At 49.3% G+C, this 17,405-nt stretch overlaps 1 long non-coding RNA gene across 1 annotated transcript; it reads left to right on the top strand.

The window, feature by feature from the left end:
* Positions 1 to 3,699: 3,699 nt before the first annotated feature.
* LOC309525543 lies at positions 3,700 to 16,564 on the top strand. The gene is made up of 3 exons (XR_014216401.1): positions 3,700 to 4,635; positions 10,545 to 10,610; positions 16,515 to 16,564. It is a non-coding gene; the product is annotated as an uncharacterized lncRNA (long non-coding RNA).
* The last annotated feature ends 841 nt before the right edge of the window (positions 16,565 to 17,405 follow it).

The raw sequence follows: 17,405 nt of genomic DNA, 5'->3' as shown, positions 1-17,405 counted from the left end.
CGACAGTGGGCTTTTCTTTTGGGAAAACAGGTTGCAAACAAACTTTATTATAACAGGTGTAAACAAGGAGTTTTTGTTCTTCTTCTTCCACCAAAATATAACAACCAGTGCTGCTGCTTTTTATGAAAATGAGTACGGTTTCAAGTTGTAGGCTTAAGGTTACTTTCTTTTACACATCTTCCATAGATCAGACTTCTCCCCACACACTTTAGGAATTTAGGATTTTAACTGGACCCCCAAATCCTCCTTTGCCTCAGAATCACGACTGCCCTTTCCTGTCAGAGTATTCCCTCTGAGGACCCGTTTTCCTGTAAACACCGTGTGGGACGGTGTCTTTTCTATTTTAACAGTGTTCTGCGATTCAGAACTTGGGAATATATACTGTCAGTTCTCGGCTCTCCTCAGCTCTACCCCGTCAGAAGAAGAATCCCTCTCTCAGACCCCATGAATCCCTCACACCTTCTCTCACTTCACTCCAACTGCCTCCCTTGGAACTCTGGCCAATCAGGAGCTGTTGCTAGGCAACTTTGCAGGCAGGGAGGGGGAAAAAACACACTAGGTGACTCAACCACCTCAGTAAACAAACTTTTCTGTCACAGAAGCTCCCCCCCCAAACCCCATTCATTAAAATAGAATAAAATCGTGGTGGACGAAAAGCATGAAACAGGGTGTCTGAAGGGGCGGTTGTGCCCAGGAGTGCGTCACTGGGGACTCCAGCACCACCAAACAGCAGCCCATAAATATAAAGTCCTTTGGGCATCATCTGCCTGAGGGGTGAACTTACTTCACTCCTCAGTTTGCAGTCCACACTCAAGGCTGCCCAGAAAATACAGAGTAACTCTGGTATCCTCATAATACTACTTATTGCTATCTTGCGTGGAAAGACATAGTTCGCTTTGCAGGAGCCGCATTACACCCTGCCCAGGAATCATGCTTCAGTTGGCTGGGCCTTTCCCCTTGAATTTGAACTCTAGCCCTGGACAAATTATCTCTGCCGCCTCTCCTTGTATGCCTCAGGCCAGGGGTCAGCAACCTTTTTCAGCAGTGGGCCTTTTCAACCCCTGTCCGTCAGACCTTGTCGGGGGCCGGACTATATATTTTTTTTGGGGGGGAATGACTGAATTCCTATGCCCCACAAATAACCCAGAGATGCATTTTAAATAAAAGCACACATTCTCCTCATGTAAAAACACCAGGCAGGCCCCACAAATAACCCAGAGATGCATTTTAAATAAAAGGACACATTCGGCTCATGTAAAAACACGCTGATTCCCGGACCGTCTGCGGGCCACATTGAGAAGGCGATTGGGCTGGATCCGGCCCCTGGGCCTTAGATTGCCTACCCCTGCCCCAGGCCCTGCTCTCTTCACGGAGGACGTGATCACAAGCTACCATGGCTGCGCTCTCCCTTCCCTGACAGAGGCGGGGAAGTGCGAGCATGAGAATTCTGCAGGGCTCAGGGCCAGGCTTATGCGCTTCCTCCATCTTCCCCAAGTCCCTCCAACATCTCCACAGAACTCTTTTCTTTGCAATGAAGCCTTTGGCTTTCCCTCCTTCGGTGGACCTGTTCAACTGCAGCTTTTCTCTCTCAAGATCAGGGGTTGGCAAACTTTTTCAGCAGGGGGCCGGCCCACTGTCCCTCAGACCTTGTGGGGGGCCAGACTATATGGGGGGAAATGAACGAAATCCTATGCCCCACAAATAACCCAGAGATGCATTTTAAATAAAAGGACACATTTTACTCATGTAAAAACATGCTGGTTCCCTGACCGTCTGCAGGCCGGATTGAGAAAGCGATTGGGCTGGATCCGGTCCCCAGGCCTTAGGTTGCCTACCCATAGACTAAGTGAGAGGAATCTTTAACCCTCCTGATGCTGAAAGCTATTGTGGTGTCGTACAGTGGAACAGCCCAATTCAGAAAGGATCTCAGGTAAGAGGGCCCAGGAAAGAGTCTCTACCTGAGCCTCTGGAGATCCACTGTCAGAGTAGATCATGCTGAGCTAGCTGCACATATAGTCTGATTTCATTATGAGACAGCTTCAAGTATTTTGGAGTGTTTCAAGTACAGTGGTACCTCAGGTTAAGTACTTAATTCGTTCTGGAGGTCCGTTCTTAACCTGAAACTGTTCTTAACCTGAAGCAGCACTTTAGCTAATGGGGCCTCCTGCTGCTGCCGCGCCGCCAGAGCATGATTTCTGTTCTCATCCTGAAGCAAAGTTCTTAACCTGAGGTACTATTTCTGGGTTAGCGGAGTTTGTAACCTGAAGTGTCTGTAACCTGAAGCGTATGTAACCCGAGGTACTGTACTGGAGTAGGAGACCCGGGTTCAAATTCGCACTGAGCCTTCAAGCTCACTGGGTGACCTTGGGCCACTCACTGCCTCTCAGCCTAATCTACATCACAGGGGTTTTGTTGGAGAAAAGGGTGGGATAATGAATGAATGAATAGAACTACAATTCCCATAATTCCCAGCAAGCATTGGCAATGGGAGTTTGGTTTAATGGCCCCTGAAGGGAGTCCCTTGAGATCTTTTGTTAAAGGGTGGTATGTAAACCTAATATTTTATTTTATTTTATTGAAAGGGACTTCAGAAATACAGACCAGGAATGTAAAAAATCAGGCAGCAAAGTTTCTTAAAGAAAAAGTTTTTTTTTATTTGGATTTTTGTCAGACAAAAAGCAAATAGGGTGCATTCAGGAAAATGAAGAATGCCCACCCCCCCTTTGGGGCAGTCAACTTATATACCTTTCTGCAAAGCACAGTTCAGCCCCTTGGCATCCCTTTAGCCAATGATTGACAATTTCCTATGGTCATTGATGCATATTCATTAAAGCTCAACCAATGAATAAATTGGTGTGTCCTTTCGGTTCCAAGTTGCCTATTCCACTAGGTGGCGCTACTGGCTTATAAAGTGCTTAACCTATTTACCAGTTCCTGGAACTCGACTTGAGCAGGTGTTTACTGGAACTGCGTCCTGTGGTTTTGACAGTTTCTCTAGGCGGTTAGCTACGTCCTGCTTGTCAGGGGTCGTTTCTCAGAAATGGCTTAACCTCAACTGGCAAACTTCCTGCAGGGGCAAGCTAGCTGCACCCACAAGCTTGCATGCTTGCTGCCTCTGCAAAAGGTGGCAAAGTGGTAAACAGGAGAAAGAGAAATGTGCTTTTAGCTTTTTAGATGGCTCTATAATATGGCTTCAGAGGTTCTTAGCCTGGCTCTCCATTGGTCATCCTGACCTTCACCCCTCCATTCCCCCCTTTCCATCACGAAAATGCTGACCGGCACGGTTCTCCATTTTCGCTTGATGGACCTATAGGTACAATATCATAGAGAGCCAGGAAATGTACACTCCTGTGGATACACGGGCCTCCCTCTATGACCCTGTCAAGTCTTCAAATATGGTGCTGGGGAACCACGTAGGTGGTGTTCAGAATCTTGACCTCGCACGCATACCCAGCACTCAGACCTGTTCAGGCTCTTGGCCACAGCCGTGGTCATGTTCAGGAAGGTGTTCTCCCTCCACCCGGTGGCCATCTGAGAGGTGAGAACCATCAGGAGGCAGGGTATGATCCACATCCTGATTCGAGGAACGTTCGGTGCCCCAGAACAAAGAACTGTACCACCAACACAGAAATACCACAAAAAGGGTAATACCACAGGCCAAAGGGATGGTGGCCCATGAAGGCCAGGTCATGTGGGCCTCTAACTCCTGGCCCTACTGAGGCGTGAACAGCGTCTACACACAAAACGTTCCCACTCTACACAGGGAAAAGTGGCCGCCTGACACTGATACACTGCTAGGCCTCGGGAGCTATAGGGATGGCAATAGACTCTGTAAAGTTCAAAGGCTGGTCCTACTGGGTGGAGGTCACCTACGTGGTCTCTGACCAGGGCCTATGGAGGCTGAAGCCTGGGGTGGCAACCCTTATGCAGCCACAAGAATACCCTACCACATTCAAGGGTATTAGATGTGGAGTTACCAGGCCAGGTATTCTTCTGGGATTATGGGAGGCTCGAGCCACCACGACAACCACAGGTGGGGCTGCAGGATTTACTGGCACTTGTTCAGCAATTTCAATGCGCACCTGGTTCAGGCTCCCTCCCCTGCAATATTTGCATTAAGATAGGCTCCGTCCCATGCAACACCTGGATTAAGATTAGGACCTGGTCTACCAGATGGGGTTGGTACAGTGCTCTACCCCCTGAGTGACAGTTGGTTACCCCCCCACAACAGCAAGAGCGGTCCAGAACTCGATAGATTTCGACCGTCTCTGCAACTTCCCGTAGGAGCAGTACCCATGTGCGCTGGACAGTGGTGTGGAAGAGAAGCCACAGTGGGGTAGTGGGATGTTTCAATACGGCAACCTCATCAAACCCCTGTTCCCAATAGCCAATGAGCACGCCATTTCTTACCACTGGCAAGACGAACCAGTCATAGCAGAGGTCCGCAGGCCAATAGGGTCGGTATGGCTCAGTGGGGTCAGGACAATAGGACATAGAGCAAATCAATACAGAACATAATAGAGAAAAGGGGAAAGTCCTTGTGAAAGTCCTTGTGATGATCAGTCGCAGGATCTCGTTGCCCGTGGCCTAACGCGTTTCCGGTAGCGTCAGACACAAGGTGATGATCAGACGCGTGTGATGCACCCAGGGAATCACGTCGGCTACTCTCACCGCAGTTGGGACGGAGAGGAGGACGGTATACGGGCCTCGCCACTTAGGGATGAGGGGGTTGCGCTTCCACGCTGTCACCCGGCTGGAACTGGTGGACCGGCTCAGCGAGACTGCAAGGTGTAGGCTCGAGGTAGTACCTGGAAAGGGAAGCAAACACACACGGGGACAGGAATTGCACTTGTTCCTGAGTGATGTGATCTCCCACCCGCCCCAAACTGGCGGGGATGTCTCGGACGAAAGGGCGTGGCCTGCCACACAAAAGTTCAAAGGGTGATAGTCTCAGTCTCTTGGTTGGAGCGCTCCGAATCCGAAACAAGGCAATGGGCAGGACATCTATCCAGTGTAGTCCCGTCTCCTGGGTCAACTTGGCCAAGTGGGTCTTCAAGGTGCGATTCATAAGTTCAGGTTTTCCCAAACTCTGGGGTCTGTAGGCTGCGTGTAGCCTTCAGTTTATCTGCAGCGCCTTGCACACTTCTTGCACAACTTCATCAATGAAGGCAGGGCCATTGTCACTGCCAATACTTCTGGGGAGGCCACTGTCCAACCCGTCAGGGTGCAGACAAACACAAGCAGGTATTTGATGCCCCTAACTGGAGGTAGTTCAGTGAAGTCCACAATCAGGCTTTCCATAGGGGTGAAGCCCACGTGTTGTACGCCCGGTGGGGGAAGGTGGCCTTGTCTGGGGGTGTTCTTGGCGCACAGGACACACTTTTGGGATATAGCAGCAACTAGTTGAGAAAGGTTAGTGATATAGAAAAGTCTCCCAAGGTGTACTCTGGCAGCTGGACCCCCTAGATGAGTGGACTCGTGGTAATTCTTCACAATCACGGTAGCCAGATGTTGGGGCACAAAAACACGGTTGTCTGGTAGACGGAACCATCCCTCCTGGAGTGTTGCTCCTTCCTGGCGTGCCAACTGTTGTTCCTCCGGTGTGTAGCGTGGTTCCACATCGTCTGGAGTGAGTTGTGGGATGAGGGCTGCGTTGAGTGCTGGTGGAGGTTTCAAAACTGCTTCACGAGCTGCGTTATCTGCCTTCCGGTTGCCCCTAGTGACCATGTCCCGGCCTCACCCATGGGCTTTGCAGTGCATCACGGCAATCTCTTCGGGACCCCATACTGCTTCCAGCAACCTCTCAACTTCTGGACGTTAGCCTTGCATCCAGCTGCCAATTGCAGGGCAATGCCTTTTGCTGTTGGACTTCGCCTCAGAGCACAAACAACTCTTGGAGACTTTGGCTTTCTTAGAACTCTTGGAACGGCTTGCCTGGCTTGCACCCCCACTTCTGGGTGCTCTGCTGCCTGAGGAACAACTTGTAACTGCCTTCCTCTTCCCTTCTCTCAGCCTCTTTCCAGCCCACAGTCCATCACACAGATTTATTGAAGCGTAGAAACAGCTTCCCAAAACAGCCTCAGCCCCCTCTGGGCTTGGTACTTTTTCTGGGCATCCTCTAGCCCCCTCTGGGCTTTCTGGGCATCCTACAGCCCCCTCTGGGCTTCCAGCCCCCTCTGGTCTGGCTGCCACTGTGGCCTGACATGCTGTCTTCAGTGGCTGCCACGCTACCCAGGGCTTCCTCCCTTGGAGTATTGGCAACAGCCAAGAATCAAGGCTGGCCCTTAAAATGGCTAGGACCCTTTGGTCTCTCTAGACCATCAGGCACGTCTGTTTCACAAACTTCCACTGCGCCTTCAGACTTCTCAATGGGTTGGGCAAAGCCTGTTTCAGTCTGTGTACCCCTTATATTTCATAAGGGTGAGAACCGAATGGGGCACATTCACATGCATCTCCTGGCCAAACATGAACCTGTCTGCTTCTTCCACTAGTGTGACGGTGGCAGTGACAGCCCACAGACAGGGTGGCCAGCCTTTCACTGTGGAATCTAATTGCTTGATAGTCTCAAAGGCTTCTTGTTGGGCCGGTCCCCACTCAAAGGGGTCTCTTTCTCTTCCTCTGGTACTCTCATTTAGAGGTTTTGCTAAAATACTGAAGCCTTGGATCAGGATTCTACAAAAGCCTGCTGCTCCACAACTTTAAACTTGTCTTTTAGGGATATCACAATCTCTGCCATTTCTTGCAGTGACCTTTTGACAATTTCTAGATGGTCAGTATGTTCAGCAAGTTGTCTGGATAAATTAGCTAAATCTTCATCCCCTTTTTTTGTATTTTGTAAAGTGAGCTGGTTGTGTGAATCTTTCACTGATTTCAGCTCATTCACAAAACTTTGTTCTTTGTTTTTCTTTTAATTTTAGTAACTTGTTCAATTTCTCCTTTACAGAGATATGTTCATCGACCTGGGATTTAAGATGGTCTGTTCCTCCTTAGATTCTATTTCTGTTTCTTGCAATTTTTAGCTGATTTACTTATTTGTTCTTTAAGCAATTTAATTTGTGAGTCACACTCCATGAGTTTGTTGTTGTAAGTAACATCACAAGTCTTTATTGCAGAATGAAGATCTTTAACTGTTTGGCTAGTCTCTTTGTTTTGCCTAACAAATTCTTCATTCTCTTTTGTTTTACTAGTGTTTTCAATTTTTTTTTTCTTCTCAGCCAGTTATGATTTTATTGCACTTAACTGTTCAGAAAGTTCTGAAAGCTTTCTGCCTCCACTGTTCACACCTTTGGTTTGTACATCTTTCAGCAATTTCCCTGTCTTGCATTTCATACTCTTTGCATTTGATCTGACATTTCAGAATATTAATCTGCTCAGAATACACATTTGTATTTGAAATAATAGCAGAAATTTCTTTGTCTTTCTCAGCTAAAACCTCTCTGAGGTTGTCAAATTCTCTTCCATGCCTCTGGAGGTCATGAATTAGTTGAGACCTCTCTTCTAAATGACTTGTGTTTAATCTATTAAGTCCTTCATTTGTCTGCTCAAGATCCTGTTACATTAATTCTATAGCAGCATCCTGTTTCATGGTCTTTTCTCGAAAGTGGGTATTTATTTACTTTTTCCTCTGTTAATGCAGTAATAACTGCTTACTGTTCTGTACACTCTTCTCCATAAACACTGCACTTCTTCTGGACATCTTCCCTCTCCAAAACCTGACATGAGGGAGTGACTTTGCAATGTTCAGTCCTGCATTTCTTCAACCGGGGGGGGGGGGTGGTGGTCATCTACCACCTTCAGCCAGTTGTCTATATAGGGAATCTGGTCAGGATGTCCCCCCTGGTCTATGCCATAGTCTCCACTGAATCCTTTCTTGAAGTTGTTTAACATGCATTGAAGGGGGATTACTGGACCTTTCAAGCCTTTTGAGCCTCCCCCTCCCATTTTCAGTATGGCCCTGTACAGCGTCCCCACACCAAACACTCACACATTCATTTCGCAACTTTTCTCACCCAGGTGCGGTCGCCCGACTGGGAAATGGAGTACTTGTTGCTACGACCCCAGGGGAATGCCCCGGGGTAACACACATACATGCACAAAATGCCTCTCTCACCAGACGTTGTACCATACACTAACCACCCTGTGCCCCCCCTTTTTCTCCTTCCTAATACCAAAGCGTGGGTGGTTGTCAGGAGTCAACCCTTCTCCTTAATGCCACTATCCACGCTGGAGATTTGATCAGGATCTCCCTTCTCCTTAATTAAAAGGAGGATTTCCTATCCCCTCAGGGCTTGTTGCCATGTACTCACCCCAGCCGGCTGTTCTCTGCCCTGTCCTCCCAACCTCGGCTCTTCAAATCCGTTGTCCTCTGTCCCAGGATACAGCAAGAGGGTCAAGTTGCCTTCTGTCCCCCTCCGAAGAAAAGGTTCGGTGTGCACCTGGAAGCCAGGAGGTCTGTTGGCCCTCCGCCGTCACTGCCCAGAGGGCAAGGGAGCTGCCTCCTGGTCTCTGAGGACACTTAAAGTCCTTCTGATCCGAGTCACGGCACCAGAAATGAAAGGGACTTCAGAAATACAGACCAGGAATGTAAAAAATCAGGCAGCAAAGTTTCTTAAAGAAAAAGTTTTTTTTTATTTGGATTTTTGTCAGACAAAAAGCAAATAGGGTGCATTCAGGAAAATGAAGAATGCCCACCCCCCCTTTGGGGCAGTCAACTTATATACCTTTCTGCAAAGCACAGTTCAGCCCCTTGGCATCCCTTTAGCCAATGATTGACAATTTCCTATGGTCATTGATGCATATTCATTAAAGCTCAACCAATGAATAAATTGGTGTGTCCTTTCGGTTCCAAGTTGCCTATTCCACTAGGTGGCGCTACTGGCTTATAAAGTGCTTAACCTATTTACCAGTTCCTGGAACTCGACTTGAGCAGGTGTTTACTGGAACTGCGTCCTGTGGTTTTGACAGTTTCTCTAGGCGGTTAGCTACGTCCTGCTTGTCAGGGGTCGTTTCTCAGAAATGGCTTAACCTCAACTGGCAAACTTCCTGCAGGGGCAAGCTAGCTGCACCCACAAGCTTGCATGCTTGCTGCCTCTGCAAAAGGTGGCAAAGTGGTAAACAGGAGAAAGAGAAATGTGCTTTTAGCTTTTTAGATGGCTCTATAATATGGCTTCAGAGGTTCTTAGCCTGGCTCTCCATTGGTCATCCTGACCTTCACCCCTCCATTCCCCCCTTTCCATCACGAAAATGCTGACCGGCACGGTTCTCCATTTTCGCTTGATGGACCTATAGGTACAATATCATAGAGAGCCAGGAAATGTACACTCCTGTGGATACACGGGCCTCCCTCTATGACCCTGTCAAGTCTTCAAATATGGTGCTGGGGAACCACGTAGGTGGTGTTCAGAATCTTGACCTCGCACGCATACCCAGCACTCAGACCTGTTCAGGCTCTTGGCCACAGCCGTGGTCATGTTCAGGAAGGTGTTCTCCCTCCACCCGGTGGCCATCTGAGAGGTGAGAACCATCAGGAGGCAGGGTATGATCCACATCCTGATTCGAGGAACGTTCGGTGCCCCAGAACAAAGAACTGTACCACCAACACAGAAATACCACAAAAAGGGTAATACCACAGGCCAAAGGGATGGTGGCCCATGAAGGCCAGGTCATGTGGGCCTCTAACTCCTGGCCCTACTGAGGCGTGAACAGCGTCTACACACAAAACGTTCCCACTCTACACAGGGAAAAGTGGCCGCCTGACACTGATACACTGCTAGGCCTCGGGAGCTATAGGGATGGCAATAGACTCTGTAAAGTTCAAAGGCTGGTCCTACTGGGTGGAGGTCACCTACGTGGTCTCTGACCAGGGCCTATGGAGGCTGAAGCCTGGGGTGGCAACCCTTATGCAGCCACAAGAATACCCTACCACATTCAAGGGTATTAGATGTGGAGTTACCAGGCCAGGTATTCTTCTGGGATTATGGGAGGCTCGAGCCACCACGACAACCACAGGTGGGGCTGCAGGATTTACTGGCACTTGTTCAGCAATTTCAATGCGCACCTGGTTCAGGCTCCCTCCCCTGCAATATTTGCATTAAGATAGGCTCCGTCCCATGCAACACCTGGATTAAGATTAGGACCTGGTCTACCAGATGGGGTTGGTACAGTGCTCTACCCCCTGAGTGACAGTTGGTTACCCCCCCACAACAGCAAGAGCGGTCCAGAACTCGATAGATTTCGACCGTCTCTGCAACTTCCCGTAGGAGCAGTACCCATGTGCGCTGGACAGTGGTGTGGAAGAGAAGCCACAGTGGGGTAGTGGGATGTTTCAATACGGCAACCTCATCAAACCCCTGTTCTCAATAGCCAATGAGCACGCCATTTCTTACCACTGGCAAGACGAACCAGTCATAGCAGAGGTCCGCAGGCCAATAGGGTCGGTATGGCTCAGTGGGGTCAGGACAATAGGACATAGAGCAAATCAATACAGAACATAATAGAGAAAAGGGGAAAGTCCTTGTGAAAGTCCTTGTGATGATCAGTCGCAGGATCTCGTTGCCCGTGGCCTAACGCGTTTCCGGTAGCGTCAGACACAAGGTGATGATCAGACGCGTGTGATGCACCCAGGGAATCACGTCGGCTACTCTCACCGCAGTTGGGACGGAGAGGAGGACGGTATACGGGCCTCGCCACTTAGGGATGAGGGGGTTGCGCTTCCACGCTGTCACCCGGCTGGAACTGGTGGACCGGCTCAGCGAGACTGCAAGGTGTAGGCTCGAGGTAGTACCTGGAAAGGGAAGCAAACACACACGGGGACAGGAATTGCACTTGTTCCTGAGTGATGTGATCTCCCACCCGCCCCAAACTGGCGGGGATGTCTCGGACGAAAGGGCGTGGCCTGCCACACAAAAGTTCAAAGGGTGATAGTCTCAGTCTCTTGGTTGGAGCGCTCCGAATCCGAAACAAGGCAATGGGCAGGACATCTATCCAGTGTAGTCCCGTCTCCTGGGTCAACTTGGCCAAGTGGGTCTTCAAGGTGCGATTCATAAGTTCAGGTTTTCCCAAACTCTGGGGTCTGTAGGCTGCGTGTAGCCTTCAGTTTATCTGCAGCGCCTTGCACACTTCTTGCACAACTTCATCAATGAAGGCAGGGCCATTGTCACTGCCAATACTTCTGGGGAGGCCACTGTCCAACCCGTCAGGGTGCAGACAAACACAAGCAGGTATTTGATGCCCCTAACTGGAGGTAGTTCAGTGAAGTCCACAATCAGGCTTTCCATAGGGGTGAAGCCCACGTGTTGTACGCCCGGTGGGGGAAGGTGGCCTTGTCTGGGGGTGTTCTTGGCGCACAGGACACACTTTTGGGATATAGCAGCAACTAGTTGAGAAAGGTTAGTGATATAGAAAAGTCTCCCAAGGTGTACTCTGGCAGCTGGACCCCCTAGATGAGTGGACTCGTGGTAATTCTTCACAATCACGGTAGCCAGATGTTGGGGCACAAAAACACGGTTGTCTGGTAGACGGAACCATCCCTCCTGGAGTGTTGCTCCTTCCTGGCGTGCCAACTGTTGTTCCTCCGGTGTGTAGCGTGGTTCCACATCGTCTGGAGTGAGTTGTGGGATGAGGGCTGCGTTGAGTGCTGGTGGAGGTTTCAAAACTGCTTCACGAGCTGCGTTATCTGCCTTCCGGTTGCCCCTAGTGACCATGTCCCGGCCTCACCCATGGGCTTTGCAGTGCATCACGGCAATCTCTTCGGGACCCCATACTGCTTCCAGCAACCTCTCAACTTCTGGACGTTAGCCTTGCATCCAGCTGCCAATTGCAGGGCAATGCCTTTTGCTGTTGGACTTCGCCTCAGAGCACAAACAACTCTTGGAGACTTTGGCTTTCTTAGAACTCTTGGAACGGCTTGCCTGGCTTGCACCCCCACTTCTGGGTGCTCTGCTGCCTGAGGAACAACTTGTAACTGCCTTCCTCTTCCCTTCTCTCAGCCTCTTTCCAGCCCACAGTCCATCACACAGATTTATTGAAGCGTAGAAACAGCTTCCCAAAACAGCCTCAGCCCCCTCTGGGCTTGGTACTTTTTCTGGGCATCCTCTAGCCCCCTCTGGGCTTTCTGGGCATCCTACAGCCCCTTCTGGGCTTCCAGCCCCCTCTGGTCTGGCTGCCACTGTGGCCTGACATGCTGTCTTCAGTGGCTGCCACGCTACCCAGGGCTTCCTCCCTTGGAGTATTGGCAACAGCCAAGAATCAAGGCTGGCCCTTAAAATGGCTAGGACCCTTTGGTCTCTCTAGACCATCAGGCACGTCTGTTTCACAAACTTCCACTGCGCCTGCAGACTTCTCAATGGGTTGGGCAAAGCCTGTTTCAGTCTGTGTACCCCTTATATTTCATAAGGGTGAGAACCGAATGGGGCACATTCACATGCATCTCCTGGCCAAACATGAACCTGTCTGCTTCTTCCACTAGTGTGACGGTGGCAGTGACAGCCCACAGACAGGGTGGCCAGCCTTTCACTGTGGAATCTAATTGCTTGATAGTCTCAAAGGCTTCTTGTTGGGCCGGTCCCCACTCAAAGGGGTCTCTTTCTCTTCCTCTGGTACTCTCATTTAGAGGTTTTGCTAAAATACTGAAGCCTTGGATCAGGATTCTACAAAAGCCTGCTGCTCCACAACTTTAAACTTGTCTTTTAGGGATATCACAATCTCTGCCATTTCTTGCAGTGACCTTTTGACAATTTCTAGATGGTCAGTATGTTCAGCAAGTTGTCTGGATAAATTAGCTAAATCTTCATCCCCTTTTTTTGTATTTTGTAAAGTGAGCTGGTTGTGTGAATCTTTCACTGATTTCAGCTCATTCACAAAACTTTGTTCTTTGTTTTTCTTTTAATTTTAGTAACTTGTTCAATTTCTCCTTTACAGAGATATGTTCATCGACCTGGGATTTAAGATGGTCTGTTCCTCCTTAGATTCTATTTCTGTTTCTTGCAATTTTTAGCTGATTTACTTATTTGTTCTTTAAGCAATTTAATTTGTGAGTCACACTCCATGAGTTTGTTGTTGTAAGTAACATCACAAGTCTTTATTGCAGAATGAAGATCTTTAACTGTTTGGCTAGTCTCTTTGTTTTGCCTAACAAATTCTTCATTCTCTTTTGTTTTACTAGTGTTTTCAATTTTTTTTTTCTTCTCAGCCAGTTATGATTTTATTGCACTTAACTGTTCAGAAAGTTCTGAAAGCTTTCTGCCTCCACTGTTCACACCTTTGGTTTGTACATCTTTCAGCAATTTCCCTGTCTTGCATTTCATACTCTTTGCATTTGATCTGACATTTCAGAATATTAATCTGCTCAGAATACACATTTGTATTTGAAATAATAGCAGAAATTTCTTTGTCTTTCTCAGCTAAAACCTCTCTGAGGTTGTCAAATTCTCTTCCATGCCTCTGGAGGTCATGAATTAGTTGAGACCTCTCTTCTAAATGACTTGTGTTTAATCTATTAAGTCCTTCATTTGTCTGCTCAAGATCCTGTTACATTAATTCTATAGCAGCATCCTGTTTCATGGTCTTTTCTCGAAAGTGGGTATTTATTTACTTTTTCCTCTGTTAATGCAGTAATAACTGCTTACTGTTCTGTACACTCTTCTCCATAAACACTGCACTTCTTCTGGACATCTTCCCTCTCCAAAACCTGACATGAGGGAGTGACTTTGCAATGTTCAGTCCTGCATTTCTTCAACCGGGGGGGGGGTGGTCATCTACCACCTTCAGCCAGTTGTCTATATAGGGAATCTGGTCAGGATGTCCCCCCTGGTCTATGCCATAGTCTCCACTGAATCCTTTCTTGAAGTTGTTTAACATGCATTGAAGGGGGATTACTGGACCTTTCAAGCCTTTTGAGCCTCCCCCTCCCATTTTCAGTATGGCCCTGTACAGCGTCCCCACACCAAACACTCACACATTCATTTCGCAACTTTTCTCACCCAGGTGCGGTCGCCCGACTGGGAAATGGAGTACTTGTTGCTACGACCCCAGGGGAATGCCCCGGGGTAACACACATACATGCACAAAATGCCTCTCTCACCAGACGTTGTACCATACACTAACCACCCTGTGCCCCCCCTTTTTCTCCTTCCTAATACCAAAGCGTGGGTGGTTGTCAGGAGTCAACCCTTCTCCTTAATGCCACTATCCACGCTGGAGATTTGATCAGGATCTCCCTTCTCCTTAATTAAAAGGAGGATTTCCTATCCCCTCAGGGCTTGTTGCCATGTACTCACCCCAGCCGGCTGTTCTCTGCCCTGTCCTCCCAACCTCGGCTCTTCAAATCCGTTGTCCTCTGTCCCAGGATACAGCAAGAGGGTCAAGTTGCCTTCTGTCCCCCTCCGAAGAAAAGGTTCGGTGTGCACCTGGAAGCCAGGAGGTCTGTTGGCCCTCCGCCGTCACTGCCCAGAGGGCAAGGGAGCTGCCTCCTGGTCTCTGAGGACACTTAAAGTCCTTCTGATCCGAGTCACGGCACCAGAAATGAAAGGGACTTCAGAAATACAGACCAGGAATGTAAAAAATCAGGCAGCAAAGTTTCTTAAAGAAAAAGTTTTTTTTTATTTGGATTTTTGTCAGACAAAAAGCAAATAGGGTGCATTCAGGAAAATGAAGAATGCCCACCCCCCCTTTGGGGCAGTCAACTTATATACCTTTCTGCAAAGCACAGTTCAGCCCCTTGGCATCCCTTTAGCCAATGATTGACAATTTCCTATGGTCATTGATGCATATTCATTAAAGCTCAACCAATGAATAAATTGGTGTGTCCTTTCGGTTCCAAGTTGCCTATTCCACTAGGTGGCGCTACTGGCTTATAAAGTGCTTAACCTATTTACCAGTTCCTGGAACTCGACTTGAGCAGGTGTTTACTGGAACTGCGTCCTGTGGTTTTGACAGTTTCTCTAGGCGGTTAGCTACGTCCTGCTTGTCAGGGGTCGTTTCTCAGAAATGGCTTAACCTCAACTGGCAAACTTCCTGCAGGGGCAAGCTAGCTGCACCCACAAGCTTGCATGCTTGCTGCCTCTGCAAAAGGTGGCAAAGTGGTAAACAGGAGAAAGAGAAATGTGCTTTTAGCTTTTTAGATGGCTCTATAATATGGCTTCAGAGGTTCTTAGCCTGGCTCTCCATTGGTCATCCTGACCTTCACCCCTCCATTCCCCCCTTTCCATCACGAAAATGCTGACCGGCACGGTTCTCCATTTTCGCTTGATGGACCTATAGGTACAATATCATAGAGAGCCAGGAAATGTACACTCCTGTGGATACACGGGCCTCCCTCTATGACCCTGTCAAGTCTTCAAATATGGTGCTGGGGAACCACGTAGGTGGTGTTCAGAATCTTGACCTCGCACGCATACCCAGCACTCAGACCTGTTCAGGCTCTTGGCCACAGCCGTGGTCATGTTCAGGAAGGTGTTCTCCCTCCACCCGGTGGCCATCTGAGAGGTGAGAACCATCAGGAGGCAGGGTATGATCCACATCCTGATTCGAGGAACGTTCGGTGCCCCAGAACAAAGAACTGTACCACCAACACAGAAATACCACAAAAAGGGTAATACCACAGGCCAAAGGGATGGTGGCCCATGAAGGCCAGGTCATGTGGGCCTCTAACTCCTGGCCCTACTGAGGCGTGAACAGCGTCTACACACAAAACGTTCCCACTCTACACAGGGAAAAGTGGCCGCCTGACACTGATACACTGCTAGGCCTCGGGAGCTATAGGGATGGCAATAGACTCTGTAAAGTTCAAAGGCTGGTCCTACTGGGTGGAGGTCACCTACGTGGTCTCTGACCAGGGCCTATGGAGGCTGAAGCCTGGGGTGGCAACCCTTATGCAGCCACAAGAATACCCTACCACATTCAAGGGTATTAGATGTGGAGTTACCAGGCCAGGTATTCTTCTGGGATTATGGGAGGCTCGAGCCACCACGACAACCACAGGTGGGGCTGCAGGATTTACTGGCACTTGTTCAGCAATTTCAATGCGCACCTGGTTCAGGCTCCCTCCCCTGCAATATTTGCATTAAGATAGGCTCCGTCCCATGCAACACCTGGATTAAGATTAGGACCTGGTCTACCAGATGGGGTTGGTACAGTGCTCTACCCCCTGAGTGACAGTTGGTTACCCCCCCACAACAGCAAGAGCGGTCCAGAACTCGATAGATTTCGACCGTCTCTGCAACTTCCCGTAGGAGCAGTACCCATGTGCGCTGGACAGTGGTGTGGAAGAGAAGCCACAGTGGGGTAGTGGGATGTTTCAATACGGCAACCTCATCAAACCCCTGTTCTCAATAGCCAATGAGCACGCCATTTCTTACCACTGGCAAGACGAACCAGTCATAGCAGAGGTCCGCAGGCCAATAGGGTCGGTATGGCTCAGTGGGGTCAGGACAATAGGACATAGAGCAAATCAATACAGAACATAATAGAGAAAAGGGGAAAGTCCTTGTGAAAGTCCTTGTGATGATCAGTCGCAGGATCTCGTTGCCCGTGGCCTAACGCGTTTCCGGTAGCGTCAGACACAAGGTGATGATCAGACGCGTGTGATGCACCCAGGGAATCACGTCGGCTACTCTCACCGCAGTTGGGACGGAGAGGAGGACGGTATACGGGCCTCGCCACTTAGGGATGAGGGGGTTGCGCTTCCACGCTGTCACCCGGCTGGAACTGGTGGACCGGCTCAGCGAGACTGCAAGGTGTAGGCTCGAGGTAGTACCTGGAAAGGGAAGCAAACACACACGGGGACAGGAATTGCACTTGTTCCTGAGTGATGTGATCTCCCACCCGCCCCAAACTGGCGGGGATGTCTCGGACGAAAGGGCGTGGCCTGCCACACAAAAGTTCAAAGGGTGATAGTCTCAGTCTCTTGGTTGGAGCGCTCCGAATCCGAAACAAGGCAATGGGCAGGACATCTATCCAGTGTAGTCCCGTCTCCTGGGTCAACTTGGCCAAGTGGGTCTTCAAGGTGCGATTCATAAGTTCAGGTTTTCCCAAACTCTGGGGTCTGTAGGCTGCGTGTAGCCTTCAGTTTATCTGCAGCGCCTTGCACACTTCTTGCACAACTTCATCAATGAAGGCAGGGCCATTGTCACTGCCAATACTTCTGGGGAGGCCACTGTCCAACCCGTCAGGGTGCAGACAAACACAAGCAGGTATTTGATGCCCCTAACTGGAGGTAGTTCAGTGAAGTCCACAATCAGGCTTTCCATAGGGGTGAAGCCCACGTGTTGTACGCCCGGTGGGGGAAGGTGGCCTTGTCTGGGGGTGTTCTTGGCGCACAGGACACACTTTTGGGATATAGCAGCAACTAGTTGAGAAAGGTTAGTGATATAGAAAAGTCTCCCAAGGTGTACTCTGGCAGCTGGACC

The sequence above is a fragment of the Podarcis vaucheri genome (genome assembly GCF_965113315.1).
Source record: "Podarcis vaucheri genome assembly, chromosome: 2".
In the NCBI taxonomy this organism is placed as follows: Eukaryota; Metazoa; Chordata; class Lepidosauria; order Squamata; family Lacertidae; genus Podarcis; species Podarcis vaucheri.
This window is presented reverse-complemented; position numbering and strand designations above follow the sequence as displayed.